Source organism: Ranitomeya imitator, chromosome 4, assembly GCF_032444005.1.
Source record: "Ranitomeya imitator isolate aRanImi1 chromosome 4, aRanImi1.pri, whole genome shotgun sequence".
In the NCBI taxonomy this organism is placed as follows: Eukaryota; Metazoa; Chordata; class Amphibia; order Anura; family Dendrobatidae; genus Ranitomeya; species Ranitomeya imitator.
The window spans coordinates 369,911,385-369,929,063 of NC_091285.1; the positions used below are offsets into that span (position 1 = coordinate 369,911,385).

The window sequence follows — 17,679 nt, forward strand, 5'->3', positions numbered from 1 at the left end:
CACGGTTGTTTTTTGTGTTTCGTATTCACGGTGTTCATTGTACAGTAAAAAAAAAATAGGCAAAATAATTCACCAGGTCAGTATAACTACTGTGATAACAAACATACAAGTTTTTTTTTTACTATTTTAGCATCTGAAAAAAATCTGAACGTTGTAAAGAAAAAATTATGCTGCTATTTTGCATGACTCTTAACATTGTTTTTCAGTCAATGAAGCTATATAAGGGCTTATTTTGTTGCGTGACAATCTGTCGTTTTTTGTATTTGTGCAGCAGAAAGAAAATGATACAAAGTTTATAAATTATTTTAACATTTTAAATCTGAAAATTATGACTTGCATTTGTATTCAGCATCCTGTATTCTGATACCCCTAAATAATATCCTGAGTGACCAATTGCCTCTGTAAGTCACCTACTGTATTTTCCAGACTATAAGACGCACCGGACCATAAAACGCACCCCAAATATTGGGGTGAAAAATAGCAGAAAAAAGATTTTTATAAGATGGGGGTCCGTCTTATTGTCTGAATTTAAGGTACCTTACCTGAGGGCTGGCGGTGGTAGAGCGGGGTGACAGGAAGCATGCATGGTCCCTTCCTCCCTTCCGCTGGCGGTGACAGAAGTGGGGCAATGCAACAATCCCGGGGTATCCCAGCGGTGCAATGCTGCAGGTCCGGTGTTGGCGGTGAGGCAGAGCATGGAGCAGGGTCCCTTCCTCAGGATACCAGTGACAGAAATATGGCAAAACCCCGGCCCAGTGTCCATGGCAAGCAGAGCCGAGTGCATCACCGGTTCCTCGGCAGCCATCTTCCTGAGGCCGCATGTGCACAGATTGAGATCTCAGCGGCCCTCGGCTTCAGGAAAATGGCCACAAAGATCTCAATCTGTGCACACGCAGCCTCCAGCAGTCATTTTCCTAAAGCCGACAGCTGCCGAGATCTCAAGCCCAAAGCCTCAGGAAAATGGAGAGCGAGAGGTCAGCCGAGATCTCAATCCGTGCACGCGCCGCCTCCAACGTCCAATGGCTTCAGGAAGATGGCCGCAGGAAAACCAATGATGCACTCCACCACCGACACTGAGCCTCAGCATCGCTACACCTCTGCCGCCGCCAGTTCCCTAAGGAAGGGACTTTGCTACACTACTGCCGCAATCCCCTGGTAAGCCTGTGATCAGACTATAAGACGCACCCCCCATTTTCCTCCCAAATTTTGGGGAGAAAAAGTGCATCTTATAGTCCGAAAAATATGGTAATTAGTAAATTGAGTCCACCTGTGTGTGATTTATTTTCACCATAACTACAGCTGATCTGTGAAGGCCTCAAAAGTTTGTTTAAGAACATTAGGGATCAAGCAGCTTCATGAATACCAAGGAACACATCAGACAGGTCAGAGATAAAGTTGTGGAGAAAAGTAAAGTTGGGTTGGGTTCTAAAAAAAATAGCACAAGGACTGAAAATCTCATGGAGCATTCTTCAATCAAAAATGGAAGGAGTATTGCACAACTGCATGGCATGCATGCATGACATGGCAGTCCACCTAAACTGACATCACAAGCAAGCAGAGCACTAATTAGAGAAGCAGTCAACAGGAAAACTATTAGTGATATTGTCCACAAATCTGGCCTTTATGGAAAAGTGGCAAGAAGAAAGCCATTTTTGAAAACAAGTCATAAAATAGCCCTTTTGCAGTTTCAAAAATGCTATGCAGGAGAAACCGCTAGCATCTAGAACAAGATTCTCTGGTCAGATGAGAGCACAATAGAACTTTTTAGGCTAAATGCAAAACCTTATGTGTGGCAGAAAACTAGTACTGCACATCACCTTGAAAACACCATCCCCACCGTTAAACATGCTGATGGCAGCATCATTATGTGGGGATGCTTTTCCTCAGCTGGGATAGGAAAGCTGGTCAGATTTCATGGGAAGATGGATGGAGCTAAATACAGGGCAATCCTGGAGAAAAACCTGTTAGTGGCTGCAAAAAAATTAAGATTGAGGTGTAGGTTCACCTTCTAGAAGGACCACAACCCTAAATATACAGAGATACAATGGAATGGTTTAGAGATCAAATCATATTGAATGGCCCAGTCAAATTTCAAACTTAAAACCTATTGAGAGTCTGTGGGCTTGAAAATTGCTGTTCACAAATCCTTTTAATGCAATCCCATAGAGCTAGAGCTAGTTTACAAAGAAGAGAGGGCAAAAATGTCAGCATCTAGAAGTAGAAAGCTAGTAGAGACATACCCTAAAAAACTTGCAGCAGTAAGGGCAGTGAAAAGTGGTCCTACAAATTATTAACTCAGAGGGGCTGAATACAAATGCACATAATAATTTCCAGATTTATGTTTTTAAAATATTTACAAAACCAAGAATCATTTCCTTTAAACTTTGCAAATACTTGCTACTTTGTGTTAGTATATCACATAAAATCTTAATAAGATAGATTTTAATGGGTATTCCCATCTCCAGAATCCTATCACAATATGTAGTAGGTGTAATAGTAATGATTTTAGCAAAAACCTTGGTTTAGAAACGTAGCATAGTTCTCCTGATAAGCTACATCACTTAACCCATGTAGGGCACTGCAGTAGCTTAGATATCCATGGTTACAACCACCAATAAAGTGACAGATAGTTTAACTGTTAGTGGTCAAAACCATGGATGCCGAAGCTAATGCAATGCTCTGCACGTGGGGTAAGCGACATAGCCAATCAGAATACTAAATTTCTAATTAGAGGTGTTTTTGAGACTGAAGGTGAGAATAACCCTTTATGTTTATGGGTGTAACCTGAAAAAATATAGATATGTATGAATACTTTTTTAAAGCACTGTATATTTCCGTCAAGGAGGCAGACTGAAGAGGTAAAAGGAAACCTGATGATAGACTCATGCTAACTGAACCATGGGCAGTATGGGTGAGACAATGCTGCAGTGTGTTAGGGTTGGCGGAATGCACCGAATATATATATATATATATATATATATATATATATATATATATATATATGAGACAGTTGGTGTGTTCGCAACCCGGGGGCCATCGTGCAGGAGAGAAACCTGCTGCTAGGAATTGGCGGTACTAAATGGCGGTATTAGTGACTTCACAAATTCGCTAGGATAACAAGATGCTGCGCCCTGTTAACCTCACAGAGGAACACAGCTACCAAGCAGAGCAAAACTCTGGTCATGCAGTTAGAATAGCAGACAAACAGCTCCTCGCCGGAGGTGCCGGTATTCTAGGGGCTTATTTCAGCCAAGGCCCTGAATCCAAACATACAAACTCCTCACCGGAGGTGCAGGAGACTAACGCCCGAACATAGTTTGCAACGTCACTGGCAATATGCGGCCACGAGTATGCCCTTGCCAGTAGCTCAGATGTCCTTTTGGTCCCAAAATGTCCACCCACCCTGGACAAGTGAGCCCAAGAGAGAACCTCCGGAGGTAAACTTATTGGTACAAAAGTCTTGCCCAGAGGCACAGACTCTAGCGAAACTGGGGCCACGGTTCTCAGGCTCTCGGAAAGGACAATAAGCCAAGGCTCCTCTTCCTCCTCCTCAGATGATACAACGGAGCGAGAGAGAGCGTCGGCACGCATGTTCTTCTCCCCGGAAAGAAAATGGAGGGTGAAATGGAACCGAGAGAAGAACAAGGGCCATCTGGCTTGGAGAGAATTTAACCGCTGGGCTGTCTGTACATAGACCAAATTCTTGTGCTCTGTGAATACTTGGAATGGAAAGCGATCCCCCACCAAAAGATGTCTCCACTATGAGAAAGCCAACTTCATTGCTAGCAACTCCCTGTCCCCGATGGAATAATTCATCTCCGCTGGTGAGAAGGTCTTGGAAAAGAAGAAGCAAGGATGCTTCCGACCCTGAGCATCCTTTTGGAAGAGGACTGCTCCAGCACCAACGGATGAGACATTCACCTCCATTATAAATGGCTTATCTACATTGGGGTGATGTAGGATGGGAGGTCTAGCAAAATGAGATTTAATAGAAGTGAAGGCCTTGGAGACCTCCTCAGACCACAATTTAGGATTTGCTCCCTTCTTGGTGAGGGTTACCAAGGGAGCGACCAAAGTTGAGAAATGAGGGATGAACTGGCGATAATAGTTAATGAACCCCATAAAGCGCTGCATCGCTTTAAGAGAATAGGGTTCTTGCCAGTCCATCACAGCCTGTAGTTTGGCAGGATCCATAGTCAATCCCTGGGCGGAGATGATATAGCCCAGGAAAGGTAAGGACTCCTGCTCAAACACACATTTCTCCAACTTGGTGTAGAGGGAATTTGTTCGTAAGAGGTTGAAGACTCTGCAAATATCTCTCCGGTGGGAGTCAAAATCTGGAGAGTAGATGAGAATATCATCCAGATAGACTATGACCAAAGTGGAGAGCATACCGAAAGATATCGTTTACAAAGTCTTGGAAAACGGCTGTGTCATTACAGAGCCCAAAGGGCATCACTAGATATCCATAGTGCCTATCCCTGGTGTTAAAGCCGTCTTCCATTCGTCCCCCTCACAGATGCGAATCAGGTTGTAAGCACCCCGCAGATCTAGTTTAGTAAATACTCTTTCTCTCCAAAGCCTATCAAAAAGCTCAGATATCAGGGGCAGGGGATACTTATTCTTAACGGTGATGGCGCTAAGACCCGTGTAGTCTATGCATGGACGTAGTTCCCCATTCTTCTGCACGAAGAAGAACCCAGCCCCTGCAGGTGACACTGACTTTCAAATGAATCCTCTTGCCAGATTTTCCTGGATGTACTGTGACATTGCCTCTGTCTCCGGAAGAGATACAGGATAGACTGGACCCCAGGGAGGCTCAGCATCAGGCAAGAGGTCAATAGGACAGTCATAGGGGCGATGATGCAGAAGGGTCTCCGCAGCCCTTTTGGAGAACACGTCTGCATAGGGCGAATATTGCTTGGGGAGAGAGGATAGATCTGCGGGCACCTCAGTAGGAGCAACCTGAATGTTTTCCCTCTGATATCTACCCCCACAAGATTCACCCCATCCCAAAATTCCGCCTGTGCACCACTCAATATGAGGAGAGTGGAACCGTAGCCAAGGTATCCCTAACAGGACCACATTAGTACTCTCAGGAATGACGAGCAGAGATATAATCTCCTGATGAGATGGCGACTTGGACAGAGGGAAAGGGATGGTCTGGTGTGTTATCTGTGAGGGCAGTGTCCACCCATTCACCACTCATAGGGTCACTGGTTGAGCTAGCATTACCAGGGTTATTGCGTGATATTGGGCAAAGGCAGAAGACATAAAATTGCCCTCCGCCCCAGAATCCACACAGAGCTCTACCGAGTGAGTGAATGAGCCTATTGTAATTGTCCCCTTAAAGGATAATTTGGAGGCAAATGTCACCGTGTCTAGTGTACCTCCACCTACAACCACTAGACACTGACGTTTCTTCGACCGCTGGGAACATCTGGTGGCAAGATGTCCTGACTGCTGGCAAACATGACAGACCTTGAGTGCAAGAGCGGTCCGGGACTTAGATCCCTCTCGTGACACTTCCATGGCCTCATGTGACTCAGGGACGAGGACCAGAGATTCCAAAGGTTTGGCAAAGCTGGGAGCCAGCTGAAACCTCTGCCTACACTAGACCAGCTCTAACCTCCGCTCATGAAAACGGAGGTCAATATGAGTAGACACAGCTATTAACTCCTCTAGTGTGGCGGGAATCTCCCCAGAGGCCAGAGCGTCCTTCACGCGGTCAGCCAGCCCCCCAAAAAAATATAGGGGTAAGGGCTTTAACTGACCACTCCAGCTCAGATGCTAGGGTGCGGAAGTGGTCGGCAAAATGGCTGACCAAGAACAAGCCCCGAGTCAATGCCAACAGTTGGATCACCGTATTATTGGTGACTTGAGATCCTAAAAAGACCCGTTTCAGAGTGCTCAGGAACAGCGGAGCCATGATCGCCACGCTCCCACAGCGGCATAGACCATTCCAACGCCATGTCCGACAGGAGAGACACAATAAATACCACCATTGCCCGCTCTGTGGGGAAATATGCGGCCAGGAGCTTGAGGTGTATAGAGCACTGGCTCACGAAACCCCTACAATATTTACTATCACCAGAAAAATTTTCTGGCAGCAGGAGGCGAGATAGAGTCAGAACAGGGGTAACAGTGGACAAGGTTGCTGCAGCCATGCTAGCAGCCTAAACAGCAACTCTGGTAACATCCAAAGCTGAGGTTGTGCGCTCGAGAGCCACCAACCTACCCTCCAGCTGCTGGATTTACCGCAAGGATTGATGTTTGTCCGCCATTAACTAGCCAGACCCTGGCACTAGTATTCTGTTAGGGTTGGCGGAATGCAGCGAATATATATATATATATGAGACAGTTGGTGCGTTCGCAACTCGGGGTCCACCATGCAGGAGAGAAACCTGCTGCTAGTAATAGGCGGTACTATATGGTGGTATTAGCGAACTCTGTTACTTCACAGATTCGCTAGAATAACAAGATGCTGTGTCCTGTTAACCTCACAGAGGAACACAGCTACCAAACAGAGCAAAACTGTGGTCATGCAGTTAGAATAGCAGACAAACAACTCCTCACCGAGGTGCTAGTATTCTAGGAGCTTATTTCAGCCAAGGCCCTGAATCCAAACATACAAACTCTTCACCGGAGGTGCCAGTATTCTAGGGGCTTATTTCAGCCAAACCCTGACCACATACAAGCATGACCACACAGGCGCTGAACTCTATAACATTGGTTTGATTCTAGCGCATGGCCATTCGGCCATGCGAACCTTTTATAGTTTTAGCACTCGAGGACCTTCTTAGTGGTCGAACAGGAACCACTTCAGGACCTGCGCATGTGACCCCCGACCTCCAAAGGGAGGTTGTCCCGTGGGCATGCTCAGTATGGGAAAAGCGGGACTTAGTCCCAGAAAGACCTGCTCGCTGCTGAACATTGCTGGCTACAATGACAGAGCCTGGAAGGGCAGTAGTAACCAGTCGTCCAGTATCAGCCTGAGACAGACACTGGGACCGACGTCTCCGCTGAGCAGGATCCACTGCGGCTGGAGGAGAATGGGAGACCGCAGCAGACATGGTTCGAGATTCCCCTTGTCCAGTGGCGGGAACTCTACACCTAACACAGGGTTATAGAGAAAGCATTCTCTAAAGGGCGGCAGGGGATTATATATGTTGTATTCATTAGCATAGCTACCAGGGTGGCAGAGGGTGCGGTTGCCCTGGGCCCACTGCTCGCAGGGGCCCACCTGGAGCAACTGCCAATGCTAACTATATCGGCGTGCACAGAACGCCGATATAGTTAAGCTCCATTGTAGTGCAGAGAAACATGATCTCCCTGCATTACAGCTGTCTGTTCTATAGACCGAAACGCTGAATGCCGGCCCAGAACTGTACCTCTAAGCTGCAGGGGTCAAACTGCAGACACGCCCACATTGCACGCTGTGTCTGCAGGTGAGACCTCACAGCGCAGGGCACCAGCTTCTTACTGCTAAGAGGAACAGGAGAAAGGACAGACTGTGGTGCTGTAAGTAGGAGCTCAGGATGCTGCCTGCTCCCAGGCCGGGGAGGGTGTCTGTGTATTGAGGAGGGGGCAGGAAGCTGATCACCTCCTGACAAGTCCTGGATGATTTCTTATCTTGTGTTTGGGGTCTTGCTATCTGAAGCACAGTAGATTTATAGCGGCTGGTTGAACTTTTAAACAGATTGTATCTGTCAATTGAAATCGCTGGAGCATCACCTTATGTGTTAAAGACTTCAATGCAGCCGCCATAAATCTCTTTGTGCCCCAGATAGAGGGACTGACATGAGTAGTAAATATCATGCCCTGCACTGACAGATGTGACCCCGGCTGCAGGGCAGCACAGATGACAATGTGTCCCTTTCCCTTCATATATACTGTATACTGTATATAGAAAACTGTAAAAATGTATAGTTGCAAAAAAATGAAAACGGAACACCATTGACAAAATGAAAAGAAGGTTTTAATAGCCTATTGGGACTCAGCGACATTTTGGTTCTACTGAGAACCTTTTTCCAGGAGAACCGAAACACTATTTTTTCATTTTGCTGCCTTCATTTTTTTGCTACAATATTGAGGATATTTGGAAGGTTTGGCAGCCGTATAATACACAATTTGCTAGTGCTGCTTTCACATCTCTTTGCTGTATATATACAGTACAGACCAAAAGTTTGGACACACCTTCTCATTTAAAGATTTTTCTGTATTTTCATGACTATGAAAATTGTACATTCACACTGAAGGTATCAAAACTATGAATTACCACATGTGGAATTATATACTTAACAAAAAAGTGTGAAACAACTGAAAATATGTCTTATATTCTGGTTCTTGAAAGTAGCCATCTTTTGCTTTGATGACTGCTTTGCACACTCTTGGCATTCCCTTGATGAGCTTCAAGAGGTAGTCACTGGAAATGGTTTTCACTTCACAGGTGTGCCCTGTCAGGTTTAATAAGTGGGAATTTTTGCCTTATAAATGGGGTTGGGACCATCAGTTGTGTTGAACAGAAGTCTGGTGGATACACAGCTGATAGTCCTACTGAATAGACTGTAAAAATTTGTATTATGGCAAATAAAAAAGCAGCTAAGTATAGAAAAACAAGTGGCCATCATTACTTTAAGAAATGAAGATCAGTTAGTTCGAAAAATTGGGAAAACTTTGAAAGTGTCCCAAAGTGCAGTTGCAAAAACCATCAAGCGCTACAAAGAAACTGGCTCACATGAGGACCGCCCCAGGAAAGGAAGACCAAGAGTCACCTCTTCTTCTGAGCATAAGTTTGTCCGAGTCACCAGCCTCAGAAATCGCTGGTTAACAGCAGCTCAGATTAGAGACCAGGTCAATGCCACAAAGAGTTCTAGCAGCAGACACATCTCTACAACAACTGTTAAGAGGAGACTTTGTGCAGCAGGCCTTCATGGTAAAATAGCTGCTAGGAAACCACTGCTAAGGACAGGCAACAAGTAGAAGACACTTGTTTGAGCTAAAGAACACAAGAAATGGACATTAGACCAGTGGAAATCTGTGCTTTGGTCTGATGAGTCCAAATTTGAGATCTTTGGTTCCAACCACTGTGTCTTTGTGCGACGCAGAAAAGGTGATCGGATGGACTCTACATGCCTGGTTCCCACCGTGAAGCATGTAGGAGGAGGTGTGATAATGGGGGGGTGCTTTGCTGGTGGCACTGCTGGGGATTTATTAAAAATTGAAGGCATACTGAACCAGCATGGCTACCACAGCACCTTGCAGCGGCATGCTATTCCATCCGGTTTGCGTTTAGTTGGACCATCATTTATTTTTCAACAGGACATTAATCCCAAACACACCTCCAGGATGTGTAAGGGCTATTTGACCAAGACGGAGAGTGATGGGGTGCTACGCCAGATGACCTGGTCCCAATTAACATGGTTTGGGGTGAGCTGGACCGCAGAGTGAAGGCAAAAGGGCCAACAAGTGCTAAGCATCTCTGGGAACTCCTTCAAGATTGTTGGAAGACCATTCCCAGTGACTACCTCTTGAAGCCCATCAAGAGAATGCCAAGAGTGTGCAAAGCAGTCATCAAAGCTAAAGGTGGCTACTTGAAGAACCTAGAATATAAGACATAATTTCAGTTGTTTCACACTTTTATGTTACGTATATAATTCCACATGCGTTAATTCATAGTTTTGATGCCTTCGGTGTGAATGCACAATTTTCATAGTCATGAAAATACAGAAAAATCTTTAAATGGGAAGGTGTGTCCAAACTCCTATGATCTCATATTGTAAATCCAGGGTGGTAAGCATGAAAACCCAATTATTTTTATTAAAATAAATCCAATAAAGTTGAGCATGAATATATATATGATAAAGAGCCAAATAGAAGAAAATGCAAACAGCCAGAAGGTGCGTATAAATATTCCTATATAGGTGTAGACCCCTGAACTTATATTCAGTCTGGACAACAAGACACTCAAAGGCAGAAAAAGGAAAAAAAGAGATGTACCAGGGGTGCACTTTCTTCTTTACATGAGTAACTTTCTACCTCCCCCTCTTCAAATTCCCTCATTTCCAGTTCCCTCTTTGGGTTCTTGTCCAGACAAGAGTATTTTTTTGGGTTACCTGGATACATTCATGGAGCTGTACCCATATCCGGGACTCTGTATGCACCTACTGGCTGTTTCTATTTTCTTCTATTTAGCTCTTTGTCAGATATATCAGGCCTGTGCAGGTTGTAGCACACAGACAGACCAGATTCAAAGGCATGGGAGCTACTGTGGGGTCCATTACACAGTGTGAGAGCTAATACAGGGGCCAGTATACAGGGCCGCCATCAGGGCATTACAGGCATCACTGCCGTATGGGGCCCGGTGATGAGGAGCAAAAAGGGGGGCCCGAGCGAGCACGCTGGCAGCCGGTCCGGTCCGCGCTCTGCTCGGGCCCCCCCTGACATTTTTATTTAGGCTGCGGCTGCCAGTGCCACTGTGCTGTGCCTGTCTGTAAATGAGCCTTGTACCTTTAAGGAGGCCGGGCCCGCGGTGCATCATGGGCCCGCCCGCCGCAAGTTAGTGACGTCACGCGCTGCCCTGCTCCACTTCCTCATTCCGGGACCAGAGCAGAGCAGCATGCGGCGGTGTGACACCACGTGGACGGCGGAGGGAGCAGAGAAGAGGCAGCGGGGGACCACCGGACGACGAGGGACCCGGCAGAGGAGAAGAGGCAGGCGGTAGCGGGGGACCGGCGGAGGAGAAGAGGCAAGCGCCGGCGGCAGCGGGGGACCGGCAGAGGAGAAGAGGCAAGCGCCGGCGGCACCGGGGGACCGGCGGTCGGCGGAGGACCAGTCAGACGGCGGAGGAGAAGAGGCAGGCGGGGGAGGGGGCAGTAAAGCTGGACACAGGGGGGGCAGAAAGCTGGACACAGGGGGGGCAGAAAGCTGGACACGGGGGGGCAGAAAGCTGGACACAGGGGGGGCAGAAAGCTGGACACAGGGGGGGCAGAAAGCTGGACACAGGGGGGGGGCAGAAAGCTGGACACGGGGGGGCAGAAAGCTGGACACAGGGGGGGCAGAAAGCTGGACACAGGGGGGCAGAAAGCTGGACACGGGGGGGCAGAAAGCTGGACACAGGGGGGGCAGAAAGCTGGACACAGGGGGGGGCAGAAAGCTGGACACGGGGGGGGCAGAAAGCTGGACACAGGTGGGGGGGCAGAAAGCTGACAACAGGGGGGTAGAAAGCTGGACCACAGGGGGGGCAGAAAGCTGGACAGAGGGGGGGCAGAGTGCTGGACAGAGATGGGGCAGAGTGCTGTACAGAGATGGGGCAGAGTGCTGGACAGAGATGGGGCAGAGTGCTGGACAGAGATGGGGCAGAGTGCTGGACAGAGATGGGACAGAGTGCTGGGCAGAGATGGGGCAGAGTGCTGGGCAGAGATGGGGCAGAGTGCTGGGCAGAGATGGGGCAGAGTGCTGGGCAGAGATGGGGCAGAGTGCTGGGCAGAGTGCTGGGCAGAGTGCTGGGCAGAGTTGGGGCAGAGATGGGGCAGAGTGCTGGGCAGAGATGGGGCAGAGTGCTGGGCAGAGATGGGGCAGAGTGCTGGGCAGAGATGGGGCAGAGTGCTGGGCAGAGATGGGGCAGATTGTTGGACAGAGATGGGGCAGAGTGCTGGGCAGAGATGGGGCAGAGTGCTGGGCAGAGATGGGGCAGAGTGCTGGGCAGAGATGGGGCAGAGTGCTGGGCAGAGTGCTGGGCAGAGTGCGGGCAGAGATGGGGCAGAGTGCTGGGCAGAGATGGGGCAGGGTGCTGGACAGAGATGGGGCAGAGTGCTGGGCAGAGATGGGGCAGAGTGCTGGGCAGAGATGGGGCAGAGTGCTGGGCAGAGATGGGGCAGATTGCTGGGCAGAGATGGGGCAGAGTGCTGGGCAGAGATGGGGCAGAGTGCTGGGCAGAGATGGGGCAGAGTGCTGGGCAGAGTGCTGGGCAGAGTGCTGGGCAGAGTGCTGGGCAGAGTTGGGGCAGAGATGGGGCAGAGTGCTGGGCAGAGATGGGGCAGAGTGCTGGGCAGAGATGGGGCAGAGTGCTGGGCAGAGATGGGGCAGGATTGGACACAGATGGGGCAGAGTGCTGGACACAGATGGGGCAGAGTGCTGGACACAGATGGGGCAGAGTGCTGGACACAGATGGGGCAGAGTGCTGGACACAGATGGGGCAGAGTGCTGGACAGAGATGGGGCAGGATTGGACACAGATGGGGCAGAGTGCTGGACAGAGATGGGGCAGGATTGGACACAGATGGGGCAGAGTGCTGGACACAGATGGGGCAGAGTGCTGGACACAGATGGGGCAGGATTGGAAACAGATGGGGCAGGATGGATACGATGGAGACAGATGGGGCAGGATGGGGAGATCATATGGGGCAGAATGGATACTCATGAGGGCAGGATGGGAGAACATATGGCTGGAGCCTGGAATGAGACACACGGGGGCTAGGATGGCGAATATTACCATAGGGGCTAATTAAGGGAAATTATTATTGCAGTGATGTATTTATTTTATTTTTTGAGTATACTGTTTTAAATGGGGGGGCGGTCCTGTTACTGTGTAGAGTGATACTATGTTGCCTTCTTCATGTGGTGTAATGTAGAAGTTGGGAAAATTAAGTAATGTGTTCTACAAGCAGAACTCGAGATAACTGTTTTATTTCCTGCACCTGCAGAGACGAGTCCTGGCTGGATGAAGTGATGGCGGTCTGTGCTGGATGAAAGATGAAGGACTTCACCTAGATACGTCACTGGTGAGTCAGTGTTACCTATACACTGACACTATACACTGTATACTATATACAGAGGTCCTGTGTACAATGTCACCAGTGATCACTGTATTACCTATACATTATATACAGAGCTCCTGTGTGTAATGTCACCGGTGATCACTGTATTACCTGTACACAGACACTGCTTACTAATTACAGATCTCCTGTGCATAATGGCACTGCTGGTGATAGTATTGTGGGGTTTTTTTTTATTACTGATCAGTATTGTAGTATTCAGTCATTGGTGGTAATATGTGGTCTGGTCATGGTGTAGCGGTATTTGTTCCTTGTATTTTATATTATTCGATCACTGTGGTGGTAATATGTCATCTGGTCATAGTGCTGTGGTATTTGTTCCTTGTATGTAGTATTATAGGTAATTTTAAAAATTGAAAAATAAATAAAAATATACCTAAATTGTATTGCATATTTTAACAAATATTTAATAGGTTACAGCAGAGTAGGGCCCGGCCAAAAGTGTCTACCGTGTTATGGTGGCGGCTTAAAAAATCTTTTTGGCCAAAACAAAAGCTGCCGGCTATATGTGTGATCTGGTGATGGGAACTGTCAATGTGTGATAGGTGAGAAGTGGAGATTTTCCAAGAGAGAGCGGTGGGACTGTGGACAGTTCGTGGGGTGGAGCCTGGAGGCGGGGCTGGGGTGGAGCCTGGGCGGAGTTTCAAAGGGGCCCCGAAAATTTTGCCAGTATGGGGCCCCAAAATTTCTAGTGGCAGCCCTGCCAGTATACAACGTGATAGCTATTGCAGGGCCAATTATACAGTGTTAGAACTAATTCAGGGACCATTAAACAGCGGATGAGCAAAAGTGGGGGTCATTATACAGTATGGGGGCTAATTCGGGGGCCAGTATACTGAATGATAGCTATTGCGGGGGCCATTATACAGTGTTGGAGGTAATGCGAGGGCCATTATACTGTACAGTTTGAAGGCTACTGTGGGGGCCATCATAAAGTATCGGGGCCTATATAAAGTGAGGGAGTTACTGTGGGGGCTGTCATAAACTGGGGTCTATATACAGTGTGGGAGCTATTGTGAGGGCACAAAAGAGACATTCTACTATGTATAGGGCACAGTGGTGGCGTTAGTATGAGTCAGAAAGAGGATCCCAGTGCTTGTACCGCACAGCAGGTGCAGTAATAGGGACACATACAGCAGCAGCGGCTCAGTATTGGGGTGGCAGCACGTTGAGGCATTTGTACAGGTTGGGAATAGATGGAGATGGTGCTGGAAATGTGAGAAGTCAGATGTGTCTGTTGTAATCTGTGCATACAAGTACTGACTGGAGAAGTTGTCATGTCGGTCTGAGTAAGATGTCAAAGTGAACGACTCTCAGAAAAAACGTCACCTGTAAGTTATTATCTGTAACTGTATTGTAAACTTTTGTATATTCTGCAGCACTGGTATCTACCAGTATATGGTCACCATGTGGTGGCAATATCAGTCTTGGCCATTGTATAGAGATTTTTGTCAGTTACAGCTCTGTCATCTGCTGATATTCCCCAACTAGCTATTGAACCTGTTCTACACCCGGGTGGCGAGCATTTATATTGTTATATGGTCTCCATCCTGGTATGTGCTGCTCCATCCTGCGTCCCCATCCTGTCATGTGCTGCTCCATCCTGCCTCCCCATCCTGTCATTTGCTGCTCCATCCTGCGTCCCCATTGTGTCATGTGCTGCTCCATCCTGCATCCCCATCCTGTCATGTGCTGCTCCCATCCTGCACCCCCGTTCTTTCATGTGCTGCTCCCATCCTGCGCCCCCGTTCTGTCATGTGCTGCTCCCATCCTGCGCCTCCATTCTGTCATTTGCTGCTCCCATCCTGTCATGTGCTGCTCCCATCCTGCGCCCCCGTTCTGTCATGTGCTGCTCCCATCCTGCGCCCCTGTTCTGTCATGTGCTGCTCCCATCCTGCGCCCCCGTTCTGTCATGTGCTGCTCCCATCCTGCTCCCCTGTTCTGTCATGTGCTGCTCCCATCCTGCGCCCGTTCTGTCATGTGCTGCTGCCATCCTGCGCCCGTTCTGTCATGTGCTGCTCCCATCCTGCGCCCGTTCTGTCAAGTGCTGCTGCCATCCTGCGCCCGTTCTGTCATGTGCTGCTGCCATCCTGCGCCCGTTCTGTCATGTGCTGCTCCCATCCTGCACCTCCATTCTGTCATTTGCTGCTCCCATCCTGTCATGTGCTGCACCCATCCTGCGCCCCCGTTCTGTCATGTGCTGCTCCCATCCTGCGCCCCCGTTCTGTCATGTGCTGCTCCCATCCTGCGCCCCCGTTCTGTCATGTGCTGCTCCCATCCTGCTCCCCTGTTCTGTCATGTGCTGCTCCCATCCTGCGCCTCTGTTCTGTCATGTGCTGCTCCCATCCTGCTCCCGTTCTGTCATGTGCTGCTGCCATCCTGCGCCCGTTCTGTCATGTGCTGCTGCCATCCTGCGCCCGTTCTGTCATGTGCTGCTGCCATCCTGCGCCCGTTCTGTCATGTGCTGCTGCCATCCTGTGCCCGTTCTGTCATGTGCTGCTCCCATCCTGCTCCCCTGTTCTGTCATGTGCTGCTCCCATCGTGCGCCCGTTCTGTCATGTGCTGCTCCCATCCTGTCATGTGCTGCACCCATCCTGCGCCCCCGTTCTGTCATGTGCTGCTCCCATCCTGCGCCCCCGTTCTGTCATGTGCTGCTCCCATCCTGCGCCCCCGTTCTGTCATGTGCTGCTCCCATCCTGCTCCCCTGTTCTGTCATGTGCTGCTCCCATCCTGCGGCCCTGTTCTGTCATGTGCTGCTGCCATCCTGCGCCCGTTCTGTCATGTGCTGCTCCCATCCTGCTCCCCTGTTCTGTCATGTGCTGCTCCCATCCTGCGCCCGTTCTGTCATGTGCTGCTCCCATCCTGTCATGTGCTGCACCCATCCTGCGCCCCCGTTCTGTCATGTGCTGCTCCCATCCTGCGCCCCCGTTCTGTCATGTGCTGCTCCCATCCTGCGCCCCCGTTCTGTCATGTGCTGCTCCCATCCTGCTCCCCTGTTCTGTCATGTGCTGCTCCCATCCTGCGCCCCTGTTCTGTCATGTGCTGCTCCCATCCTGCCCCCGTTCTGTCATGTGCTGCTGCCATCCTGCGCCCGTTCTGTCATGTGCTGCTGCCATCCTGCGCCCGTTCTGTCATGTGCTGCTGCCATCCTGCGCCCGTTCTGTCATGTGCTGCTGCCATCCTGCGCCCGTTCTGTCATGTGCTGCTGCCATCCTGCCCCCGTTCTGTCATGTGCTGCTCCCATCCTGCGCCACCATTGTATTATATGCCCTCCATAAGACGCTCCAGTGTGTATGCCCCCGTATGCTGCTGCCATATAAAAAAATATATATACCATACTCACCTATCGTCCGGCTCCACTGCAGGTGTGTCTTCAAGAAAATGGCGCCGGAAAGCGCGGACTGCGCAGGCGCCGATTCCGGCAGCAGGAATCGGCGCCTGTGCAGTCCGAGCTTTCCGGCGCCATTTTCTTGAAGACACACCTGCAGTGGAGCCGGAGTGTGTCTTCAAGAAAATGGCGCCGGAAAGCGCGGACTGCGCAGGCGCCGATTCCGGAGGAATCCAGCTCCTCTGCCTGTGACTGGTCAGACGGCGGCGCCGGCGCGCATTAAGCGCGTCATCGCGCCCTCTGAACTGTCACAGCAGAGGAGCCGGGAGACGGAGCCGCACGCAGCGCTGGAACAGGGAAAGGTGAATATACTTACCCTCCTGGCGGTCCCTGACTCTCCGGTGGAGATCGCGGTATGCGTTCAGTGCTTACGCATACCGCGATCTCCTGGGAGCGTTACTCTGTGGGGGCCAGACTGCGCCGGCGCTTGCGCATGCGCAGTCTATAAAGGCTTCGGACAGAGTGACGCTCCCAGCATTATATTATAGATACCCATGACTAGAGTGCGCCACCTGAGTTGTAATCAGGATTACCAGTTAGGGGCCCACTTAGAGTTTTCACCCCCCTTGAGCTGAACCCTTAGCTATGCCTCTGGTTGTATTACTAGTGAGAGTGAGGTTCTCAGTGGTTTCTTCCAACCCCGGCTAATCCCTAAGGTCTGCAGACTATAGTAGATCGGTAGGAAAATAATATACATGATATAAAGCAATTACATGAGAATCATAGTAATAAAGGCAATAATGAACTCATTGATTTATGGTGGTGATGTGATAGTATCCAACAAAATGCTAACTGTGCATATAATGACTATCCATTAGTTAGCTTGTTCTTTACACATATTGTATATCTTCTGTCCTCCATATCTGAACAGGAAAATGTCATAACTACTTTTAAGATAAACAGTTTACATAACTTCAAGTACTACAGTTAATATTTTCAATAAAGTTCAGTATCATAACCTATGCTGTTTCCTGACTAGTAATATTAGGAAGGGCAGAAGTCACTTTGGACGCATGCACTTTTCCAAAGAAAAGATAGCATGCTTACTGAACATATTGTTTGTTAAACAAGGAGGAAATTGGAAAGAATGCTGCAAAAGATGTATTATTATTTGGGTCAAAGAGTTCCGAACATTTATAGTTTATTACCTTTAATTAATCCTTAAAGGGAATCTGTTACCAGCTTTTTGCTAGTCCATCTGAGAGCTGCATGATGTAGGGGCAGAGACCCTAATTCTAGCAATGTGTCAATTACTTGGGTACATGATGTCATGATTTATCTTCTGCAGATCTCCTAGTTCTCTGAATGCAGAGCTCTGTATAAATCCACCCACACCACTGTCAACTTTCTGTGCATACTGTGGATTGGCAGATAACTGCCCATCAATGGTGGGGTTGTATTACACAGAGCTAATGGATATGGAATACATGGCAGCAGGTTTACTAATCCTTCAGTG

General features: G+C 49.0%; 1 protein-coding gene across 4 annotated transcripts in view; it reads right to left on the reverse strand.

The window, feature by feature from the left end:
- CACNA2D1 (calcium voltage-gated channel auxiliary subunit alpha2delta 1) overlaps window positions 1–17,679 on the reverse strand; it is a 1,366,870-nt gene that overhangs the window by 101,211 nt on the left and 1,247,980 nt on the right. The gene's annotated exons all lie outside the window — the stretch shown is intronic.